General features: G+C 34.2%; 2 long non-coding RNA genes across 2 annotated transcripts in view; one reads left to right on the plus strand and one right to left on the minus strand.

Annotated features, from left to right (window-relative positions):
* Positions 1 to 273: 273 nt before the first annotated feature.
* Positions 274 to 24,391, minus strand: LOC149773264 (uncharacterized). The gene is made up of 3 exons (XR_016417404.1): positions 23,870 to 24,391; positions 5,975 to 6,073; positions 274 to 3,935 (listed from the first exon to the last, which is right to left on the minus strand). It is a non-coding gene; the product is annotated as an uncharacterized LOC149773264 (long non-coding RNA).
* The window catches only part of LOC149773265 (uncharacterized), a 40,272-nt gene continuing 39,937 nt past the window's right edge, over positions 24,273 to 24,607 (plus strand). Inside the window, exon 1 of the long non-coding RNA XR_016417405.1 lies at positions 24,273 to 24,407. This is a non-coding gene — a long non-coding RNA (uncharacterized LOC149773265). The remainder of the gene's footprint in view (positions 24,408 to 24,607) is intronic.

Raw genomic sequence — 24,607 nt, forward strand, 5'->3', positions numbered from 1 at the left:
GTATCTCTGTCTCTCTCAAAATGGTTTTGTATGGTGTGTTCTCAAAGATGGATTGACATAAGTTACTATGTTTTTTGTTATATATTTGTTGTTTGATTTTAAAAGAACTAAGTCAGGCACAGCAGAAGACAACAAGGGTTTCTTTTTTTAAAAAGTAGTTCTGAGCACATGGACACCTTGACTGAGATGACTGGCCTGAGATAAGAAAAGTAAGGTTAGCAAAACAACTATATTTTTCTGTTGCATGGGTGAGAAAAACAAATAATAGCCGTTTGAAACTTTTATTATGTATTCCCAGCCACAAGAACAACATAAAATAATTTATAAAACATTAATAATTTTCAACAATGGTAACATTAAAAGAGCGGTTCAAATACAAATATTGAAAATAAAGTTTAACAAATGTTCATCTCATGAAGATGTCTGATGAGTTTCACTAAAAACCGATACAATAGATGACAGCTGATAACATGAAAAAGAAACAGTGGGTCAATATTTGAAGGGCAAATAGCTCTGGTCAATTTCACGTGGACATCATTTAACAGAGCAAAATCAAGACCCATTTATTGATGTGATTGAAATGTAAATAAAAGTTTGGGGTTAACAAAAGAATTACTATATACCATGATGAAAGGAGGGGGAAAAAAACTATTACTGTGTAGACTACCTGCAGTTTAAGGAGCCGAGCAGTGAGACCCATTAACTATGTCATCATGTCCAGTAGGAACTGACATGCAGTCACTCTAGAATTAGTACTGGAAGACAATAATAAATAAAAGGAAAACGAACTGTCCAATATACGGAAATATTCTGAACTGGAATAGCTATCAAATCTATTACATCAAAGAAATGAAAAGATTTCCGACTCTCTATTAAGTTTTTTGTTGATTAATACCACAACTGTTGTGTCAGTTACAATCATGAAATTAAATGAAAAAAAAAGACATTAAGTGTAAGTGTTTTAGATTTTTAGTGCATCATTAACAATTTTTCAGTCATATCGCTATAGTATCTGCAGTGTGACATTTTGTAGTGATATCAAGAACTGGGGCATGATGCCGCAGATATGTAGCATCATGCCCCACCCAGTCACATTATCCTGTCACCCGGCCGATCAGTCCTAACACTAACCTCTTAATACTAAGCGCCAAGCGAGGCAGCTGCTAGTACCATTTTTATAAGTCTCTGATATGACTTGGTCAAATGTCATTCATTCTTACCAGCATGTACAATACCAGTGCATTGTCTATTTACTGAAATGTATTGATTAGGGCTGAAAGCAGCCACAGGTTTTGTAGATACAAACAATGGAAGCAGACAGTGCTGTTTTACACAAGAACAAATTTCACTGACTGGAGGAAAGGGTTTCCCCCACGGAATCTGCTATTTTGAACCAGTCAGCTGATTCCTTGAAACCCTTTTATGTGTGACTATGATGGCTTTTCCACAGAATACATCTGGATGGATTGTTTTCTTATAAAGCCTGTGCAAAATGAAGAAAAGTTGAATAAAATGTTATATTAAAAAAAGGCTTAAAACTAAACCTGACTTTAACATGGAATATGATAAATAAAGAAATGGAACTTCAACGATTCTTGGCTGCAGAAGTTTCTGTGGCACGATGCCAACAAAGATCAAACAACTGCAGCTTGTAATGCATGTAAGAGATGGTCCTGATACCAACAAAAACCAGTGGATTGTTTGCAGGACAAGTTATCACAAGGAAAGATGCACTGTTTACAAATCAAAAAGTGCAAAGCACAATACATGTCAATTAAAATGTTTCAGTGAAAAAGTCAAATCTGATAAAGATGTTGTGGGTGATTTTTAGATTAAGTGATCAATAAATACAACATGAGCCCAAATGAGTTTTTCAAGAATCTGTTTAATTAATTAAACAAATGCACAAATGAATTAGTTAAGTAGGGTTTTCAGTAAAAATAGGAAAATAGTGAAGTAGTACACGTTTTCCTCATTCAAAACTGGTGATGACAGCCATAACCCAAGGACCCAAAATAAATATTTTTAGTTCACATTTTTATGTAACACAAATATATATATATAATACATAATATGTTGATATTGTTTCTAAATTAATAATTCACATTCTATTAAAAAAAGATTATATGGAGGAAACAAAGAGCTGATTAGTTCTTTAAGAAAAAATAAATACTTTTGTACTTATACTCAAAAATGCAACCAATAAAACTTTATATCACAGAAAACACCAAATATATAATACAATAAAATTCTAATGCATGTGCCCAGAAGAAGCAAATTAATTGGGCTATTTTTGAACAGTTACAGACTTGTTTACCCATACATTTTCTTGTTAGTATTTTAAGCAGTGTCTGTCAGTATTTTCATTCAGTGTTTCGAGCATCTTAGCACATATCACCTATGAAACAGGGCACAAACTTTAGACACTATAAATACACTATAATTACCATTATGTAGTATTGCACGACATACTGATGATACACTATTTTGTTGTTGTTGTTGTAGGGTTTAACGCCATTTTTCAGCACAAGATAGGATATACATGGCAGCCAGTGTATATGGTGGAGGAAGATCCCGGGAAAAGCCAGGAAAGAACCACCGACCCACGAGAAGCTACTGGCAGGCTTTCTCACATGCACACATTGGCTGAATCCAAGACTCAAACCCATGCAGACACAGGTGAGATGGCTGTGATCCATAACAGAGCGCTTTAGACCACTCGGCACCCCACACTATTCTGTAAATAACTCCAAGTTTGTAAAGACATTGATATTCAGGCACCTCTGTGTTCTAAGCAAAATCTGCAGATATTGACCATTGACTTAAACATGTTTATATTACAGTGATAAAAACCCACAAAGGAATACCTCTACACACCCAAATTCATGCTGTTATTTACATCTGTTACTTTCTCTAGAAAATCTGTTTTCTCAGCTTCATACATATCCGTCACATTTAAAATAAAGCCAAATCTCTACATTTTACAAGCTTAAGGAAGACTTAATACAAAACATTATGACATAAATTGTTACCACCACCCATCCTCTCAGAAAATAATAAGTTCATCTAGATATGTGAAGGCAATCTTATTTATTTAATAAAATCTGATATCAGCTTTGTTAACATTTACAGTAATGGATTGCATCTAAATACCTTGTGCAATTTAGGAATCTGGGAACATATTTGTCATTGCTTCTGTTAACTTGTCAGCTGTGCTCAATGACAAATTCATATTTATGATCAGCTCACAGAGAATCGCCTCAGCTCGTGTTATTTGCTTTTGAAATATTTGTTGATCACTGACTTCCTTTCCCTTCATCATTGACAAAACATTTATATTTCCCTTCACTAATGATTCCAATTTTGCATGATTTTCTGATTCCACATGCCAGAAACAGTCATTCCATCCACCATGTGCACAGGAAAAATCTAAGTTCTCTTTCAGACGATGGTTTAAGGCATGGCCACAGAGTTTTATAGAAAATGCTGCTTTCTATTTTTAGACTTTCTACTTTCATGCTAAAACTTTCTTATCATCGACAATTTTCTTTGTTTAAACAACCGGATGCGAAGAATGTTAAAATCAATGATGTGGCACAGACTGCACACACGGACGCGGATTGAAGAGATGATACAACAAAACAAAATGGAATAAAAACCACTTACAAATTAATTCAAAAATATTAATAATAAATGCATAATCAAATCGTATTTTCCGATCAATGACCATACCGAACGACTTTATTCTGTACAAATATGGTAAAATATGGACGGGTAAACAGGTCTGCAGTTATTTCAGATTATGCAATAAATGCTTCAAGAAACATACAAATGATCTCCATTTTCTTTCTATAAGGAACATGTCTGCACAATTAATGGCTCAAAATAAAGTCTTCGTTAGTGAATTTCACAGGACAACCAGGACAGCAGAATATCTACAATGAAAGAACAGTTTCAACAGTTATAATGGTACTGCAAAAGGAAAAGTATAAAATGTTACCCATGCTGCATTTAAAAAAAAATATAATAGCTTATTATTTATAATAATTCTAGCATAGTGATGGAAAAATTGATCAAATCTAAATATCAGATTTTACCTTCACTGGTCAACTATAAAAGCAGTAGTTACAAACATAGTTCCCATGCTTTTCAAAAGATAAATGTTCAGGTCATTTCCAAGATGAAATTACTTTGTTTAAGATTCACATATGACCATTACTGAATGGAATTAAAGAACATTTTGGATTATAAAACATGCATTTTCTAAATCTAAAGCTGTTTATCATTCAAGACTCCAAAATAGTCATAAAAGATGAGCATGTGCAAAACCATGAAATGTATCACACAAAACAAGTTTGACTATTACTCATATAAATTGGCATGTAAAGTCATTTCAACGTACAGAATACAAATTCTAATTTTACCATGCTGACCTGCACTATGTTGTTATGTGGAAACAACATAATGAACATATGCATGTTATACAATGTAAACATTTCCTATCACAGTAGGAAAATAAAATAAAAGCTAAGTATTAAAATCTTTTCTTGAAACGAAAACAGTTTAACTTTAAATTTACCTGTGCCAAAAACCCAAACAAAATTTTTCAAACAACCTAAACTCATTAAGATGATCTAGTTTAACATCAATCATTTAAAAACATTTAAAAAAAAAGGGTTGATTTAAATTTTGAGGAAAAAAGCCTTCAAAATGATAACTGCTGCATAAACAACTAAATTTCTTTAAAATTTAATTGTCTTCTTGTAATTGATAAACCAGTCCCCAAACCTGTACTGACACAGGGGCTCGTTTTGTTTTTGAATATATAATAAAAGGGATGAGAATTTCCCATTTCTCCTGTGTTCTATTTAAGATCTGAAACCAACGCTTCAAGCTACATGTCACTGTGTAATAGTTTCACACCAAAGTTCACCTAACCAATTCAAAATTTTGGACAACAAAATTTGGCTTAAAATGAAAAGCAGTCCGTTTTCTAATCCAAATTTCCTATGAATATACAAATCCTATTTTTTACATTTGGTTTTCTAGGTTCAGGTGTGAGGTCCATGCAATACATAAAAAAAATAGGAATTTGCTGCCACTGTGTGGTAGCGGCATATGGTAGTCACTTACCAGTAGGCCTAGCAAATTTAATCTATGTTATATAATCGATAGGAAAATGATTTATTTTCTCAAAAATGGCAAATATGGCATGTATTATAATCATTATGTCTTTAATCCACTGACAGACTAGTCAAAACTACACCATAGATGAAACATGACCCGGTACTTGCCATTTGTGTTACTAGTCAGATGAATTCAGTCATTTGTGTTGACTTCAAAACTCCAACAATGATATCAGAAGTCCAATAATCATCTGATATCAACAACATACTTCTTTTTAATGTTGTTGTACAAATATTAAATGATATTAAATGAAAGACAGATACAGAACGAACATATAATTCTCCACATATTTAATTCAAGAACAATGACAAGAAACCCGTCAGTTTCGCAGCAATCAGGCCAGTCTTAAAAGTGAAAATTTTCATGAATTGCGCAGACAAAATGTCTTACTTTAGTTTTTGCAGTTTCCACTTCAGGTGATGAGTTGTCACCAGTGGTAATTTTAACAGCATGAGGAAGCTAAAAAACATTCATGCATCGAGAGCATGGATCGAATGTGTACAGGAGAATGGTTGGGTTGATGAGAAGATGCTGCAGTGGATAACAGTGTTTTATCTCAAAAACACACTTTAATACATTTTAAATTTGAGTGCGTTCACTGACATGTACTATTTAAATGATTTAAAAGTTGTCCCACAACCTAAAACGCATAAAAACAAACAGTTCACCAAAACAATATTTTAAAAATTAATTTAAGCTGTCCCATTGTATACTGTAAATATGGTATATTCAATGTTTTTACAAAGAATATTAAAATAAAATTGATGCTGATAAGTTTTTTACTAACCTGCCATGACAGAACTTTAAATCCACTTGCAGATTCAGCACAATGGTGGACACTGTCAGCCCAGGGGATATTCCCCCAAAACAAACTGCCAGTGTTCAGCTAAATAAAAACAAATTGTAATACATGAACATCTTATCATTAATGGAGAAAAAGGATACATACATTGTCCATCTTATAGTTAAATCAATGTATGGCCACTATATTGAAGCCATGACTGATATCTGGATAGGTTGACAAAGGAATGTAGAACTAATATTGTTTTATTATATATATTTATATTTATTCACCAAGGCTATTCAATAGTTCCTTTTCAATTTAAATGGAAAAGACAATTCACGCCTCATTTAGAAAGTCTATTGAACTGGCCACCAAGTATATAATTTACGTAAGGCTATCTGTATGGCTACCACATACCTGAACTGCGAAATACACTAATTGTTGCGAATGATTACATTTTCCAGCAACACTTTTCCTTATCTGAGCAATCCCTTTTTATAATCATAATATCCAAGAGTTCTGTTTCTATCTCTAAGTGTTTGCACAAAGACGTACAGTAATACTGCAGGACACACACTTTGAAGTTTAACAGGAAACATGATTATCATATCTATATATAACATCTGTAAAAAAAAACATGCATTAAAATGGCCAACTGAGTAAGACAATGCTGTTACACCTTGCTAATGAAAAAAGGCAGGCTTAATAAGTAGTTTTCGTTAGCATGATTATTTAAGTAATGTGATTATCCAAATACTAAATGCTAAATTTGGACCTATCTTAGCTTTTGCCCACTACATCTGGATTATCATGAAACTGGCTTAATTGTTTAAGCATGTTAGTCGTTCAGGTTTCTGCAGGTCACTGTTGTTAAAACTTGCACAATGTTACAGTCCTTATCTCCTCCAGAAACAGACATTTTAAAATAGATATTGAGTAAATATAATGGGTAACAAATCCAATCGATGATCTTTTTCTGTTCTTCACTCAAAACAAACAAATCGTTTTATGTTATGTTCAAACTAGTTGGCAAAATAACTGTATTAGAAGTTTGAAAGTGGATTTCTTACATAATGTCACCTGTTTACTGTTTATTTCCTGCAGTGTTTTGTGTACATCTGCACAGTATCATCGACTGTCTTAACTTTGCACCAGTCCTTGATTTGTTACCCATGTCTCTCACAACCTTACATCCCTGTTTCAAAATCATTATGTCACCAACTGATTCAACACCTTTCTTTTTTTAATACTGATAGCAAGTGCTGATTAAGAAATATTTGACAAAATAAAATATAAATATGTACCACGATTACAATAATAGAAAACAAAATGGAAATGTCCAGTTTAACTAATGCTATATTTGCAACAAGTTTGTTGCTCTGGAGCGAGTGTTGGCTGTTTAAGTCAGGGCATATGGTTGTGTTGGTTTTCTTTATCTTTTTATTTGAGGAAAGCCATGATGGATATTGTTTTGAAGGCAAAGGCAAAGCAAAACTTGGTTACTATAATATACACTTTTATACCATGTTATAGTATTCTTGCACCATCCCATCAAGAAAATAAAAAATGCACAGAACGTAGTCATTTCATTCACTGATTTATAATTTTTGATCTGATCGTCACTAGGGGTTTCCAAACAGTCAACTTATTGGCATTTTTAATCACCGCTCTGGTGGCCTAGTGGTTATAGCGTCCGCCTCGGATGCAGGAGGTCGTTGGTTCGATTCCCGGCCAAGTCATACCAAAGACTTAAAAATGGTACTAACAGTTGCCTCGCTTGGCGCTCAGCATTAAGAGGTTAGTGTTAGGACTGGTCGGTCTGGTGTCAGGATAATGTGACTGGGTGGGATATCATGCTACATGTCTGCGGCATGATGCCCCAGTGCTAGACATCACTATAAACTATCACACTGCAGACATTGTAGCAATATGACTGAAAAATTGTTAAAGCTAAGTCAAAAATCCAAATCACACACATTTTGGTTTTGAATCTCTAGCAACATGGTCACCATCTCCTTAGGCCAGTCAATGTTCACAAGCAATGTATGTGATGTAGTTCATCCTCTTTGAAATCAAATAATTCCGTAAATTTTGGATTTACATCTCTTTGAACAAATGCAAACAAGAGTTCTTCCTATTTACGTGTTCAATTTGTTTTAGAAATATTAAAACTAGAAATTGCAAATATTGGATATAGACACAGTTTTGGCTGAAATAGACTATTCTAGAAATAAGAAATGGACACAGAGCAGTCTGTTTGTTTGCATCAGAAGCTCCTGTTTGCATTGAAATACCAATAATCGGACAGTGTTAGGGACCCCTTGGTGTCAATCAGGTTAGAAATTATAAAACATTGAATGAAATGACAAACTTTTGTGAATTTTTTAAATTCTTGATGCTTTTTGTTTTTAAAATTGGTAGAGGTTACAAACAAATGGGTAACGATGCTTTACAGGTACACAGGTATTCAGCCATTGATAATAACCCAGGTAAAATATTGTACAACCGGGTACCCATTAAAAAATAAGTTTTCCAAGTTCAAATCAAGACTCAAAAAAATGATTTCAGTTTGAAGATTGTGTTGTATGCTCATTTATTCATCATCAAAGGGGCTTGTATGGTTCCTTACAATTTACTTATCATACATGTACTATATAACAATACAAGGGAGGACACTTCTATCCTTTCTCGTGCGACCTATTTAAGAATCAACGCTGATATTTCAGATTGTGTGCCATTTTTCTCACGACCTAAATGCACCTGTTTTGAGTTCCAGATGACATCAACTCGTCAATACCTCTCGTCAACAGCAACAGTAAGTACTAATTAAGAAATATTTGATGAAATAAAAATTAAAATAAAAAAAAATAAAAGAAAGCACAATAGAAATGCCCAGTTTAACTAAATGCCATTATTGCCTCAAGTTTGTGGCCCTGGAGTGAGTGTTAGCTGTTCAAGTCAGGGACACTGCTCATATGTTTACTGTGTTTTTTTAATACCAGGAAACCTAAGTCAGATATTTTTTGTCACGGCAAATGTAACACAAAAATGTGGTTACCATAACATACACTTCTTATATCATGTTAGGAAAAATTGAACAAACTACACAGAATGAAATTTTTCACTGAAATGTTTAAAATTAAGGGTAAAAAAATCTGTTATTTTATAACACTGAGAAAACAATTCAAATAAAATTCACATGTGTAAATGTGTAATTTTTGCGTGATTTTTTTATATGAAACAGTTCCAAGAAAACAGACGGGTTTCTCGCATCAAAACAACTTGTCAAATTCATTCTATTTTTATACTACATACAAAGTGAACCAGCCTAGATTGAAAATAAATGGTGCCAGGCATTATTAATAATAATAATAATAATAATAATAATCTAATCTTTAGAAGCTCTAAGCGCTGTACAACATTAGACAACACCTATAAGATAAAAACATATAATAATATTATTACAAAAACAAATACCATGAAATTAGAAAAAAATTAAAAAATAAAAAACATGCTGAGAATATTTCAGGTAGGAAACATTATTAGGTCTTTAAGTTTGTTCTTGCAGTTGAAATAAGTGAGTTTTAAGAGCCCTCTTGAATGTGATCACTGTGTCTTTGTGTCTAAGTTTAGTGGGCAATTCATTCCACATTGCTGGGCCCTAGTATGCAGAAGAACGCTGTCCATATGACTTGGTTTTCATAGTGGGAATAATGAGTATATGATTATCAGAAGACGAGCATAAGTATCTTGCTGGTGTGTAAACATGGGTGAGATCGGATAGGCATGTTGGACTAGAGTCCGACAGTGAAACGTAACACAGAGAACAAATTTTGTGTTTGATTCTGGATCGATTGGATAGCCAATGTAGGGTACAGAGCAGAGGGGAGGTCTGCTCTGATCGTGGTACTCTAAGTATGATCCAAGCAGCTGTGTTTTGAACTTTTTTAAGTTTCTGGAGTAGATATTGAGATGAACCAGACAGAATTGAGTTACAATAGTCCAGTCTTGAAAATACTAATGAACATACAAGTGTTTTAGTGGCAATATAATAAACCCCCAAACTGGGATGAAGAGATGTGACTGATGGATGTTATACGACTGAAAAATTTTAGAAGAGGGATTTTGTTAAACTTAAAAACATGTTGCACTGGACTGCCGTTGAGGGATGAACCATGGCAGGTCGAGTATAATACAGCAATCATCATTTGGACTTTACAACTGTTACTGTTGACATGTCGACTAGTTAAAGTGAGTGTTATGCATAAATAATCTATCAATTTCTTTTGTCTCTGCTATTGTACTATGGTATTTACAGTATGTTTTCAGACGGCAACAAATAATTACTTTTTTTTTGTCGTCCAAAGACATTAAATTCTTTAATTAGGTGTCTGAAAACATACAGGGGAAGATAAATGTGTGCCCCCCCCCCATCCATAACGAAATTACTGTTAGCTCACATGATGACATGCTGCCATAAAGAAAAATAAGTATTTTGTCCAATACCATGGAAAGGATAATGAATGAAAAACAGGTGTGTGTGTGTGTGTGTGATTTGGATTTTTAACGTAGCTTTAAAAAAAAATTAAGTCATGTCATTACGATGTCTGCAGTGTGACAGTTTAATAGCAATGTCTAGCAAAGGGGCATCATGCCGCTGACAGCTAGCATGATGTCCTAACCAGTCACATTATCCGGACACCAGGCCGACCAGTCCTAACACTAACCTCTTAATGCTGAGTGCCAAGCGAGGCAGCTGTTAGTATAAGATGTAGAAAAAATAGTGGAGCAAGATCCGAAAATTACAAAGCAAATAAATGTTATATTTGCCCCCCCCCCCCCCCCCCGGCCGAAACGGTGTCCAAAAACAAACTGTAAATACAGTGTAACTACTAATCCAAATGAATTTAGACGATTTGAGACAAAACTTTTAACCGCTGATCCAGGTAAGTAGCAGACCCACTTATAACATGGGGTCAGTTGTAGAGCCCATTTTATTTTACTAGAAAGTACCAAAAATCTGACCCGTATTTGTTGAACAGAGGAAATCGTGATCAAAGTTGGTAATTGAAACCTGTTGGAATTGTTATCGCTCTCTCAGTGGTTGGGCATCTTGACTATAAAGGTCATTTTTACATAAAAGCAAATAACTTAATTAGACAAAGCACTTTATTGACAGTTATTGCCAACAAGATTTTAAAATGAGTATTCAGCCATTAAACAGACCAGCTAGCCCTACCTCCCTTAGAGGCTTTCACAGTGTCAAGCAAGGATGGCATAATTTCATATAGTTATGGATGTCCCTCGATAAATTACACCCTTGGCTATAGCACAGTCTGTTTTTGGACCCGTGGTGCACGAGTTATCAAGGGAGTGGTGTATATTGCTCTTGTTATGCTCTGATTATGCTTTTTTGCTGCTTATATTAGTAATAAGTATGCTTATACATTTATAGGGGGTTAGCACATGTAAACCTACAACAAAGCAGTTCATTTTCATTCGATTGGGTACCCAGGTAACTGATTGATAGGACTGACAGGTACCTGGTAGAAATTTCCCAAAATTTTGACATCTCTACATATGGGCGGATATGCAAATAGTTTAGGAATAATTAATCTAATTGAAAACCATACAAAATGAAATCTTTCATTTAAATATTTTAATCTAAGGGGAAAACAACTCTGTTGTAACATAAAAAAAAATCTTTAAAAAACTTCACTAAGTATTGTATTGTAATTTTTTGGGGATAATTTTTGTAATTATTACTTATAAGTGTATCATTACAGATAATATGTGTTTGAAAGAAATAAAATATATTAAAGATGCAAATATTAATAATATAGGGACATAAAAAACGATCTATTTATATACCCTGGACTAAATGTCACATCTTATGTCATGTGGCATGTATTTGGCAAATGGAGAACTTACCACTGGAGAACTCGCTTAGGGAAAACTAGCCCTAGGTTGGTTGGTGAATTCGTTCCATGCTGACTGAAGAGAGAGAGAGAGAGAGAGAGATAGAGTTAGAGAGCTTCTCTGGAGAAGTGAGAGCTCTTACTTGTATACTGATTATGACTGTCAAATTTATACCTAAAGTGGTCGCAATGAAATCAATCAGTTATCATTAATAATATTAATTCTCAAAGAAGATGAAATTGTCAGTAAATACTGGCATAGTTATCACCAATTTGCTTCATGTACCAGTTGCATAAGCTCCAGCAGGTGAAGCTTAAAATGTAGGTAACATTGCATGTAGAAATAAAAAAGCGCTGGATTTTACACCTCAAAAGCATCTTACATAGTTGACTGAGGGGGTAGGGGTGCTGATGCACATCTGTGAAGTTAGTGGGCAAACAGATGGAGTGAAGCCTTCAGATACTCATATTTAAGTTAATCTAAGCCAGGTTTGTTTCTATAAAAAAGGGTATTTGGTGATTAATTTCGGTATTACTAAAAATATGAGGCAAATATTAAATTCCAATGAAAATAATTGGGATCATTTAAAATAAATAGTTAAATAGACAGTTACAATGTTATTTTGGGACGGAGACAAAGCTTATGAGGTAAATTATCAGATATATGCTGAAATAAATGAGGCTGCACTTAAGTTGTTACTATCTAGGATACAACAAAGATTATTATGCTATCTTGCTTTTGGTAAGTTTCAAACAAACAAGTCTGATATAATGATATAACACCACACAATGGTGACATTATTATAGTACAAGTCACATGGGTCATGTATGTGCATTTACTCATTTTTAATTAAATATAAATTCTTTTAAAATTTAACACTAATTTTATTTAACCAAAGTCTATTCAATCCTAATTACTGAATGCTCTGCACCTTAACTGTCTCCATGAATCTTCCAGACAAATGTCTATCGCTATGGACTTTTACAATGGTGGCCATGTACTGAACTTGGGTCAAAATAAGAGCATGTCCAGTGTAATCATCACAATCGAGGGTAGTACGAATTTGTTTATCAATATATGTAGCTTTCATTGTGACATCATAGTGCACACCATTCAATCCAGATTATACTGGATCACACCTTTAGGTTCATTTTGTTAAAATATATACGTACTTTAATACTGATTTTGCCGCTGGGACCTCTTGGGGCATCGAAATAATGTCCTTCAAAAGGAATATGGATGTATAATAATCTAAATGAAGTGAATACTTGCTACTCAAAGGTATGTAGAATCAAAGTATAAAAAATGGCACCAATTACTGAATAGTTGGTGCTGAATGCCTACATGTCCTATGTGACTTGTAATATATAAACAAAATCAACAACAAGTTATTTCGCAATGACCGGCAATAATAGTCCAACATACACAAGGCATAAGTAAACACTTGCTATAGAAATGAACAGGTGTGTGTGTGGGGTATATCTGAATTTAAGTATGATTAAGTCCTAAATGATGTATGTGTATATGATATGTCTGCATGTGGCGGTTTATAGTGATGTCTAGCACTGGAGCATCATGCATCAGACATGTAGCATGATGTATCTCGGTTATTCGGTAACTGAACAATTCAAGAGGCAATCATATAAAGTGGTATCCATCATTGGGCGATACCTCTAAATTAGTATCTATGATCTTCGGGGCGACGTTTCGCCCCATGGATGTTTCGGCCCAGAACATTTTGCCCCACTTCAATGGACATTTAGCCCCATTTCAATGGACATTTCGCCCCACATGGTATATGGACGTTTTGCCTCATGGATGTTTCGGCCCAGGACATTTCGCCCCACATCAATGGAAATATCGGACATTTCTAGAAATTCACAAGCATTACACCATTGTCTTCATTTTACTTTAGGGGCCTACCGTTAAGATTTAATTTCATGCCCCATAATCCCATCACTTTCATCCATTTCAATTACATTCAGCGTGCCGTTATATCAGACAATATTTTCCCTTTTTTCTTCATTTATGTAATAAGACTGATCAGAAAATTAATATACCGTTTACAGTGATCATTTTCTATACGGCAGTACTTTTTATTTTCGCTGTTACACATACTGATGAAAACCACTTTTACCGTTTGTAGGAAATTGGCATATCACCACTTATCAATCATGCTGTTCGTTTACCCAATCAGCGAGCATAAATTAGACACAACTTAAAAGGGGGCTTTGTAATTATAACAGTCAATATCAAGATCGTATATATGGAGTTAGGTTTATTCCTTTCACGAAACATAAAAACTACGATGATTAAAGACTTGTGGTCGCCTGCAAAATAGCTTCTTTTTTTAAATGTTGAACTTTACTCATTTTTTTCAAGCTCTGGTTAATTGGCTTTTTATCTCCTGCCATTTATTGGCATTGTTACTTTCACATTTTGTATATAGTTGTGTTCTAATCTATCAAAGGCTTTTTCTTGGTCAAAAAGTACCATAGCAGCTTTTTGTCCACTATCATTTATATGTTCAATAATTGTTTTTATACTTAATATATTATATTATTTTGATGTCTCTGCCTTTGGGACTTCATGTTTGATCTATATTTATTATTTTCCCCATTTCCTTTTTAATCCTATTTGCTATAATTTTGCTTAGTATTTTATAGTCCGTATTTAGGAGGGAGATGGGCCTCCAATTTTTAAGATCTTCCCAATCCCCTTTCCCTTGATACAGTAGTGTTATTATCCCTTCCCTCATACTCTCTGTCATAACATCATTTCTAAGTAAAATGTTATTACACAACCATTCTAAGATGAGCGACAACTCACCACAGAATTTCGCATTGAAGTCCATAGTGAGTCCATCTCCACCTGGGGATTTTCCTTTGGTGAGGCTTTGAATACTTTCCACTATTTCTTTTTGCGAGATGAACTCATCACTTAAGTCTTTATGTGCTGATGATATCCTCTCGCACTGAATATTTTTTAGATAGTCATCAATTTTGTAGTCTTCATATTTTTGAGATGTATTTATTTGTGTGTAATATTCCTCAATGTATCTGAGTATTTTATTTTTATCTGTAGTTTTTTCCCCATTAATTTTCAAGGTCTCCATAATTTTTCTCCCTCCTCCTAATCTCTTCTTGCTTATACAGCTCTTCCGCTTTTCTGAATTTTCCCACTCTCATTTCTTTACCCCTGATGTTTTCTTCTATTATTTTGTTTAGTCTATCATTTAGATTTTTTTTCCATACCTGCTGTGTTTTCCTTCTTTAATTGCTGTTCAATTTCCTCTTTCTCCACTTTTAGTTTTTTAATTCTGATATTTGAAGTTTCAATAGCTATACTCCTTATTTTTAATTTAAATTTATCCCATTCTCTAATAATATCCATGTTTCCTCTTTCAATAAACCTTTTTTATTCATTTTTAATTTCGTTTATAAAATTGGGATCCTCCAATAACTTATTGTTAAATTTCCAGCCCCCTTTTCCCACGTTATCTTTAGCTTTACAATTTACTGTCATGTATATAAGTTTGTGATCAGAGATCTTAAAATGAATAATTCCAGCCTCTTTGTGTTTCTTCGTTAAAGTTTGTACACAAGAATTTATCTATTCTACTCCCTTTGTTTATTTTATATTCATATGTATATTGTTTCCTAAGTATATTTAACTGTCGGTATACATCTTTAAATGTATGCCTATTTATGAAGTTTTCCATTTCTATCTTAAATCTTATATCATTGGTTGTTAGTTCCCCTACCCAGTTATAGTCCTCTCCTAATATTACGTCTTAAACTGTGTTGATAGATTTCTAATAAATTCCTGTCTTGGATATTTGTTGGAAGGCATATAGAGGTTAATAAAATGTATTTTCCCAATTTTGACATGTAGTAGTCTCCCTTTAAAATCTTTACCCTCTTCTATTCTCTCCCATTGGATTCCTGGACATTGTTTGATCTATTGATTTACGTGATATTAAAACAACTAGTACCAAGAAAAGGAAAGACTGCAAATTATAGAGCCACTGATAAATTTCCATGCAAACACGTGCATGAGCTTCTATACCAAACGATCTGTCGGACAGTACACTTGAAGAATCATAATTTTTATCCTAAAACTCAGATTTTGATATACTAAGATCAAACGTTGTTTATTTATATGTCATTGTTATTGTTATTAGTGAACACCATAACATCTGTGCTAAATTGTAATTTACTTTTCATAAAAGCTTACACGACTTACTCAAAACCCTGGCTACAGCTTAAATACCTTGATACCACATTAGTAGATTATTTAAATATGAAGATCAAAGAAGTTACCTGGCTGTAATTAAGTCCTATTAACACTTGCTGGGAGCAATAGTGAACGCCAGAACATTTTTTTTTCTGTATGGCACCAGACAGATGCACCCCTACTTATAAAAAAAAAATAAAGTTGTTTTATATGTGTATATTTTCCAAAATTTTGTCAGGGTATTTATGTATTTCCCTAGTGTAATCTATAGGGTTGTTCATCCTAGTCCGGTTTTTGTCACCTTACTCGAAATCCCTCCCCATAATTTCAAGTTGACCTTGGCTAGAGGAAGGGACAGCCACTAAATCAAATTATCCATGTTTTATTATTATATTTTCTTATTGGATACAATCCATCCAATGATAATTTGTCAGTTTTATTATTTTAAATTTAAATTGGGATTTTTATTTTAAATTTAATTTGGAATTTGGGCGAATAAACAGTGAATTATATTTAAACGACAAATAAATCATATTGTTTTGTATGATTGATGATGTGTGTCGTTTCTCGCATTACCATTATACTTAGTACTAATATTAGTACCCTTACTCGTGCCTCGTGGACAGGGTACTAACACGAGCATATACATGTTAATGGAGCAAGCCGGGTGTGATTCACACACGGCACTCTTTTAGCCTAATAATAATACTTTAAACATATTCCTTGCATATAATTCAATAAATTGAGCAGTCCTCTTATTTAATACCGGAAGTATCGAAAATCATTGTAGAAATAGTTGTAAAATCTCGTTTACTTTTTCAGCCGATGTTTTCGTTTAGATCGTCTGCTATATTATTTCAAGTAATTATTACTTCCGTTCTCAGCCTTGTTTGTCTGTGTGCCATATAAGGACATTGACGCCTTATTTGGAAATGTAAACAAATCGTAGTAAAGATTTGGTGCCGTTTGGGTCAGAAATTCTGCGCATTAAAAGTAAATACGGTTTTTCGGCAACTCTGAAATTCACCAAGAAGCGATTATTCGCACTTGATTGATAATAATATAGCGTAGAATATCCAAAATATGGTCTGGCAAGCCTTACGTAGAAAGGGGTCACGGTGAGATCCTCACGTTATCTGTCATGGCGGACAGTATAAGGTTAGAGTAACCATGCCAATTTATTTTATCATGTAAGGGCTTAATAAATTCAAAATAAGCCAAACTTCTTTCACAACATGATTATACTTATGTAGTTGATTTCCACAGTTTGTTTTTCTGTCTTTAGTGATGATATTTTTTGCTCCATTACATGATATGGGATCAGTTCATAGCCTCAACCACAACAAAATCAAGTTGAGGCTACGACATCGTAGCTACATTATAGAGACAGGCTGTACTCGAGTGAGGGTGCATACTTTATTTAATTGTACTTCTCCCGACTGCAGCAGGCCGTCTCTTTAACTATTTAGAATAATTCCAAAGAATTCAAATCACAAGGGACACTTAATTATATTTTTGATCCTTTTAAAGTAAAACGAAGAACGTGGTGTAATGCTGATGAATTTCTATAAATGTCCCATATTTCCATTCATGTGGGGCGAAATGTCCTGGGCCGAAACGTCCATGTACCATGTGGGGCGAAATGTCCATTGAAATGGGGCGAAATGTCCATTGAAGTGGGGCGAAATGTCTTTTTGGGGGGGGGGGCACCAGACAGATGCCCCCCCCCCCCCTCCTAATTATAATAGTTATTTATGTGTTTTTGTGTTCCCCCAGATTTGTTGTATTGTATTATTTCATCGTTTTTGTAACGTGAATTAGGAGTTCGGGTATTTTTCAATCCCTAGTGTATCTAATAGGGGAGTGTCTCCGAGAGTGATCTCACTTATCCTCTCGGTTTAACTTCCCCTAGTTTGTTTTCCTTGTGACCTTGCTAGGGTCTCCTACATCCCATGTTTGTTATATGTTTGTGTTATGGGTTATGTATGCTATATTGTATTTTTGTTGGGATAGCTTGTTGGATCAAATTCTTGTAATGTATAAGTTTTCCTATTATATTCCGTATTCATATACAACGGAACTTCTTTTTATACTTTTTGAATTTGGAAGAACGGTGATGTCCCCTTATTTTTTGAGTCTTATTGATTCTTATGTATGTGTTAGATCACCTTTCTTAATAAGATTAGGCTGAGCTCCATGAAGGGTTCACATTTTTTTTATTTATTATGCTTCTCCCCCATGGAGCTGGTCTATCTTTTAATTAGAAATATTTCAAAAGTGGTTCAATCGTAGAGAAAAAAGAAAAAGAAAAAAAAAAAAAAAAAAAATTCAATTTAAAAAATTTAAAATATTTTAAATTTAAATTGATTTGAGTTGCAAACCAAAATTCTGATTTTATACATTTTTTTAAAGATTAAATAAGTTTTCAATTTAAATTTAAATTTAAATTCCAATTTCTATTCACACAGATTTTTGTTGGAGTTAGTGATAGAAAAGATAGAGATTCAGTTTAAAATTTATTTATTCAAGAGGGGTTCCTTTCCAGATTCTGCCATGGGCCTGTTCACTTCGCGTAGCGCCATGTGACATAGCCCCATGGCATCATTATCTGTACTTTCCCTCTTGAGGTATTCCCTAAGTTAAAATTTAATTGGGCCGCACTTCTTAATATTGTTAACAATAAAACTTGAAATTTTATATAAAGTTGCTTTGCTAAAATCACCATCAAGATATAGTATACATTGTGGTTTAAAAATACTGTTTATGTTTATTTCATCAATTATATTTTTCCTATCATTTTGTGTTTCCCTACAATTTAACATTACGTGTTTTTTATTGAAAATCCCTATTTTACACAGCGGACATTTAGGCGGTGCTCCGACCATATGTCGTCTCGCTGCAACCTCTCCCGTCAACCACGCATCATGCATGTATTTGAAGGCGAGGCTTTGTATTTTTAAAGATCCTAATTGTGACCAGTGCCCCCATGCCTTTTTCCAGTTAACGTATAAGTTTTCACGTTCGACTTTACTTTGTATATTTTTGGTTATGTCATTCCGAATCCATTTATAAGAGAGTTTTTCGTCCTGGTCCCAAAATTCTTTTTTGTCCCTATATTTCATTAATAATTCTTTTATACTCTTATATTTTCTAGGTGTTTCTAAAAGTTTCATTAATTTGTTATATTTATATATTCCCTCCCTGTTCCGCAAAATGAAACCAAACCAATATATATATATATATCCCCTCCCATGGTAATTTAGGTTCGTCACTCAGTCGTTTAAATCTATTTAAAATATTGGTAATTTTTAAAATTATGGGGCTTGGTAACCCTATTCCCCCTGATTCTTTTGCTTTGTATAATATTTCTTTTATCACATAGTGTAGTTTAAAATCCCATATGTATTTGATTATAAGTTTATCTATGTTGTTTAAAATTATGTTACTTATGTTGGTAGACTTCATAATATAATTCAAATTTGTATACATATATGTTTTGGCCACCTGGGCCCGTTCCATTAAACATAACGGCATAAGTGCCCATATATCGATATTCCTTTTTATCTCACTTTCCATTTTTTTACAGTTTTCCTTTTCTTCATTTCTGCCAAAGTACACACCAAGTGCTTTAACAGTATCTTTGAACATATGGGCTGGTATGCTAGAGAGCCTACCGCGCCAGTTACCTATCTCTAAAATTTCTGTTTTATCGTGATTTATTTTGGACCCCAATGCTCTTCCAAATTTTTCATATTCCTTTATAAGGTTCTCAAAGGATTTCGGATCCTCTAAAAAGTTAGTACAATCATCTGCATGTTGTAACATTTTCACTTCTTCTTTGATATTTGGAACTTTTATACCTTTAATTCCTTTATTTAGTTTTACACTGATACTGAGCATTTCAATTGCTATTACGTATAATAGCATCGATAGTGGGCACCCTTGCCGCACTGATCTTTTAATGTCAAATTGTTCTGTCATGGCTCCGTTGTTTTGAACTCTTGAGGTTATGTTATTATATAAAATTTTTGTCCATTTCCGGAAAGGTTCTCCGAATCCAAATTTTTCCAGGACTTTCTGTATATAGTTATGCTCTATTCTATCAAAGGCTTTTTCTTGATCAAAAAGTACCATAGCAACTTTCTGTCCCTTATTTTGTACATGGTCTATAATTGCAGTTATACTTAATATATTATTTTGTATGTCCCTATTTTTGGGCCCACACGTTTGGTTTACATTTATTATTTCACCTATCCCTTTTTTTAATCTATTGCTTAATATTCTACTCAGTATTTTGTAATCCGTGTTAAGGAGGGAGATGGGCCTCCAATTTTTTAGTTCTTCCCTATCCCCTTTGCCTTTATATATTAAAATGATGACCCCTTCTTTCATCGTTTCCGACATTTCTTTACTTCTTAAAAATATATTGTTATATAACCATTCTAGAATGGGCAACAGCTCTCCGCAAAATGTCATAAAAAGTTCTGCAGAGAGTCTATATCCTCCTGGAGATTTTCCCTTATTCATTGTATTTATACTATCTAAAATTTCTTCCTGTGATATAAAATCGTCACATATTTGTTTAAAATTGTCGTTAATTTTTTCACATGGTATTTCTTGTAAGTAATCATCAATTTCATTCTCTGGTATTTTTTGAGACGTATATAGTGTTGCATAGTAGTTTTTAATATGAGCCATAACTTCATGTTTTTCCGTTATTGTTGTTGTTGTTGTTGTGTTGATTTTGAGTTTTTCCATAAATTTATCTCCCCCCATTCTTTTCTCCTCTCTTTTGTATAATCCCTCTGCTTTTTTATATATCCCCGTAAATTTCCCTGCCCTAATTTCTCTACCCCTACCTTCTATTTTACTTATTTCTTCCAATCTGTTTTTTAAAATGGTCTCGATATCCTTAGCATTTGTTTTTTGTAGTTGGTATCTGATTGCTTCCCTTTCTGTTTTCAGTTTCCTACTTTTTAAATTACAGTGTTCTATCGCTAGTTTTTTTTAGTTTTACTTTTAGTTTTTCCCATTCTAATATTATATCTACATTTTCCCTGTTCTTAAAATCTTCTATCTCTTTCTTGACCTTTTGTATAAAATCTGTATCTTTTAAAATCGAATTATTTATCATCCATCTTCCCTGCCCCCATTTTATTCTATTTTTAAATGTTACAGTCATATTAATAAGTTTATGATCGGATATTTTAAAATCAGTAATATTTGTTTCTTTGTATACATTTTTATCATAGTTGTTGCAGTAAAATTTATCTAAGCGACTTCCTTTATTTATTTTATAATCAAAAGTATATTCCTTCCTTAATAAGGTTTGTACTCTGTAAACATCCGTTAATTTATATTTTTTGATAAAAAAGTCCATATCCGGTTTAATTCTAATATCATTTGGTGCTAGATCTCCCTCCCTATCTATATTTTCTCCCACCCAGTTAAAATCGCCCCCTATAATAATATTTCCTGTTGCATATTTCTCTATATATTTATTTAAATGCTCTAAGAATATTTTTTTTTGTTCCCTATTTGCTGGCATGTATATATTAATTATGTGCATATCCTCTATTGTAATATGTATCATCCTACCGTTAAAAACCTTATCTACTTCTATTCTTTCCCATGTCAAACCTTTTTTTATTTTTGATTAAATCTGCCACCCCTCCTTTAACATCTGTGTGTTCGTAATCACTAATTAATAAAATTCCATTCAGGTAATTTTCCATTATTATTTTTATATTGTCTTTAAAACCGTTATGCGTCTCTTGTATTAACATTACATCATAATTTAGATCTTTAGGAAATTTAAATATTTTTTCCCTATTTATGCCATTTATGTTTATAGACAAGAACTGTAAGTTTTTTCCTTCCATTCTTGTCTCTTCCCAGGGTGTTGCTTTTTTTTTTTAAATTATTCTATTTTTTTATAAATTTGTTATTAGTTTTTATGTTAAATACTAGTTTGTGAAAAGTCTGTAAGGGGGGCACTGGTTTCCCCACCCCCCTCTGATGTAATTGTTCTGCTTTGCGTTTCCCCTGCACTTGTCACTGTTGTTTGGATTGTACTTTCTGTATCTGTGTTATATGTTTGTATAGATTCTGTTGTTGATATTATGTGTCCGGTGTCTTCCTCCATTTCTGTGTCATTTTCTGTATCCGGTTCAGATTCGTTTCGCCGCATTGCTTCTCCCTCACTTTCAATTTCTGGGTCTTCTTCTTGTATTTGCTCTATTTCTGCTTCTGCATCTGCAGTCTTCTTTCCCTGTTTATTCTTTTTCTTCCGTTGTAGTGACTTTTCCTGGGGTGATATTACCTCCGAGTTCCTTTTTGCCCTCCTTCTCTTTGGCATCGGCGTCGACGTCAGGGGGGTATCTGTCTGTGGGCTATCTTCTATTTGCGTATTCTCCTCTCCTAGAATGTCAAATCTATTTTTCATAACTATGTCTTCTTCGGTTTGCACACATGATCTTGAAGTTTTATTTGGGCTCAGGTAGTTTTCCCACTCTAGTGTCTTGTGCCCTTCTATTTTAGTGATTTCAAGCTTGGGTAGGGCTTGTATTTCTTCTTCTTTTTCCTTTTCTTTTTCCTCCCTTACTTGCCTTATCAGATATAGGATATCTTCCTGTTGTTGTTGTAGTTGTTGTTGTTGTTGTTTTTGCTGCTGGAGTGGCGTTTTCTGCCCTTGTCCTGCCACTTTGCTGGCATAGGTATCCTCCTGTTGTTTGGGTCTTTCTATTCCCCCTTGGCAGTCTCTGGGTCTGTGTCCTTTTTGGTGGCACAGGGGGCAAACTCTATCCTGTTCGCTCCCCCTGTACCACGTTTTAAGTCAGAAGCCCAAAACATAGAAGAAGATCAGGATCTTCTTAGCATCTTCCCTGCTTACATATAGGAGTCTATTTCCAGACTTGATTGGGGCAAAACCCCATACAGTCACCATTTTGTGTGTCACAACCGTCACTCCTGTTTTCTTTTTAATCTTTTCCACCAACTCTTGCCTGTCTACTTCCATGGGAAGCCCCATTACGTTGATTTCTGTTAGTCTTGGTTCCATGGTCCTGAAGAACGGTGCTGCTTTGTAGACTTTGGCTATCATACCCTTTATACTTATATCTTCCTCTTTTAGTAATGGTACCCCTCCTTTTGGGTAGATCACGAACTTGTTAAGACCGCCGTTTTGTAGGGCTTCAATCTTCCCTATGTCTACTCCCATAGTGTGAAGTCCCATCAAAACTTCACTTTGTCTTGGTGGGTTGGTGGTCCCTTCAAAGTCGATGGTCTGGCACCCAGCCGGGTGAGAGACTATCATTTTGTTGTCTTCATATACTGTATGGAAGTATTGCCGGATCTTGGATCTGACTGGGTTTGTCCTTCATCTTGATCCATTTTTCCTTTTTTTTGTTCTAAATATTGTGTGTGGGTTGCATGATACTATAAATGCGAACTAAATCTTCCCTATTTGATTTTGTTGTGTTAGAGCCGGTCAACCCCTTCTACTTTTTTTTCTAAACCTTACAGTAATACTACAAAAATACTAAATTCATGAAACATAGAGTGCAAACAACACTGTTTGCAACAAAGACTAGGTGAATTCAAACTCACTCTGCACTGTCGCATATAATCCCAGCCGGGATTAATAATATGCAGCGGTGCGGAATAGTTGAAAATGTTATAGTAAATACAAAAAATCTAAATTGTAAATAGGTATTAGTATGAAAACAAAATATCCCTTCTTACCTTTCCTCAAAACTTCGCAGTTTGCTTTGTCCTTGCCATTTTCAGACGATAAAACAACACACACTGTACTTCTCAAGAAGGAGTATAAGAATGTCTTGGGCCGAAACGTCCATGGGGCGAAACGTCTAGGTACCACCTGAAACATTAGTACCGTCATGGAAGCCGCCATTTTTGTTGTAACTAAAATTTGCGCATGCTCAAAGTTAAGAATCAGTTTTGACGTCACTGTTCTGTGCGTTCCGTTCTAAGACATTTTTTGTCCACAAATATACCTGCAGTTGCAGAGTGTAGAACAAATAAACCAGCTTTTGTACTACAGTATAAATGGCGGAACACAATGAAGAGATTGCATATATCCATGAAAACCGAAACAAATCTCGAGAAGTGGGGGCGTTAGGTGCGTCCCTGTGGAAGGGGAGCTTTTACCACTGACAAAATCACAAGACGGACATATATCACCGGTAAACATTTCATAGGTGGGAATAAACCGACGACGGAACATCCCGAACCTATCCCAGCAATATTTACGCCGAATCAGGTTCGTCATTTACATCTGTTTAGAAACTAGGGCATGTTCGATTAACATCGGGGGTGGGGGTGTTCACAGGGGGTCGTTACATAGAAAATCAAGGGATGGGGGGTTCTAACCTGTAACAGGTTAGAACCTCCATCCCTTGATTTTCTTTGTAACGAGCCCCTGTGGGGGTGTTTTTAATCAATAGATGTGCTAGTAATGCA

The sequence above is a fragment of the Sinohyriopsis cumingii genome, unplaced genomic scaffold (assembly GCF_028554795.1).
Source record: "Sinohyriopsis cumingii isolate HCF-2022 unplaced genomic scaffold, ASM2855479v2 utg000721l, whole genome shotgun sequence".
NCBI lineage: Eukaryota > Metazoa > Mollusca > Bivalvia > Unionida > Unionidae > Sinohyriopsis > Sinohyriopsis cumingii.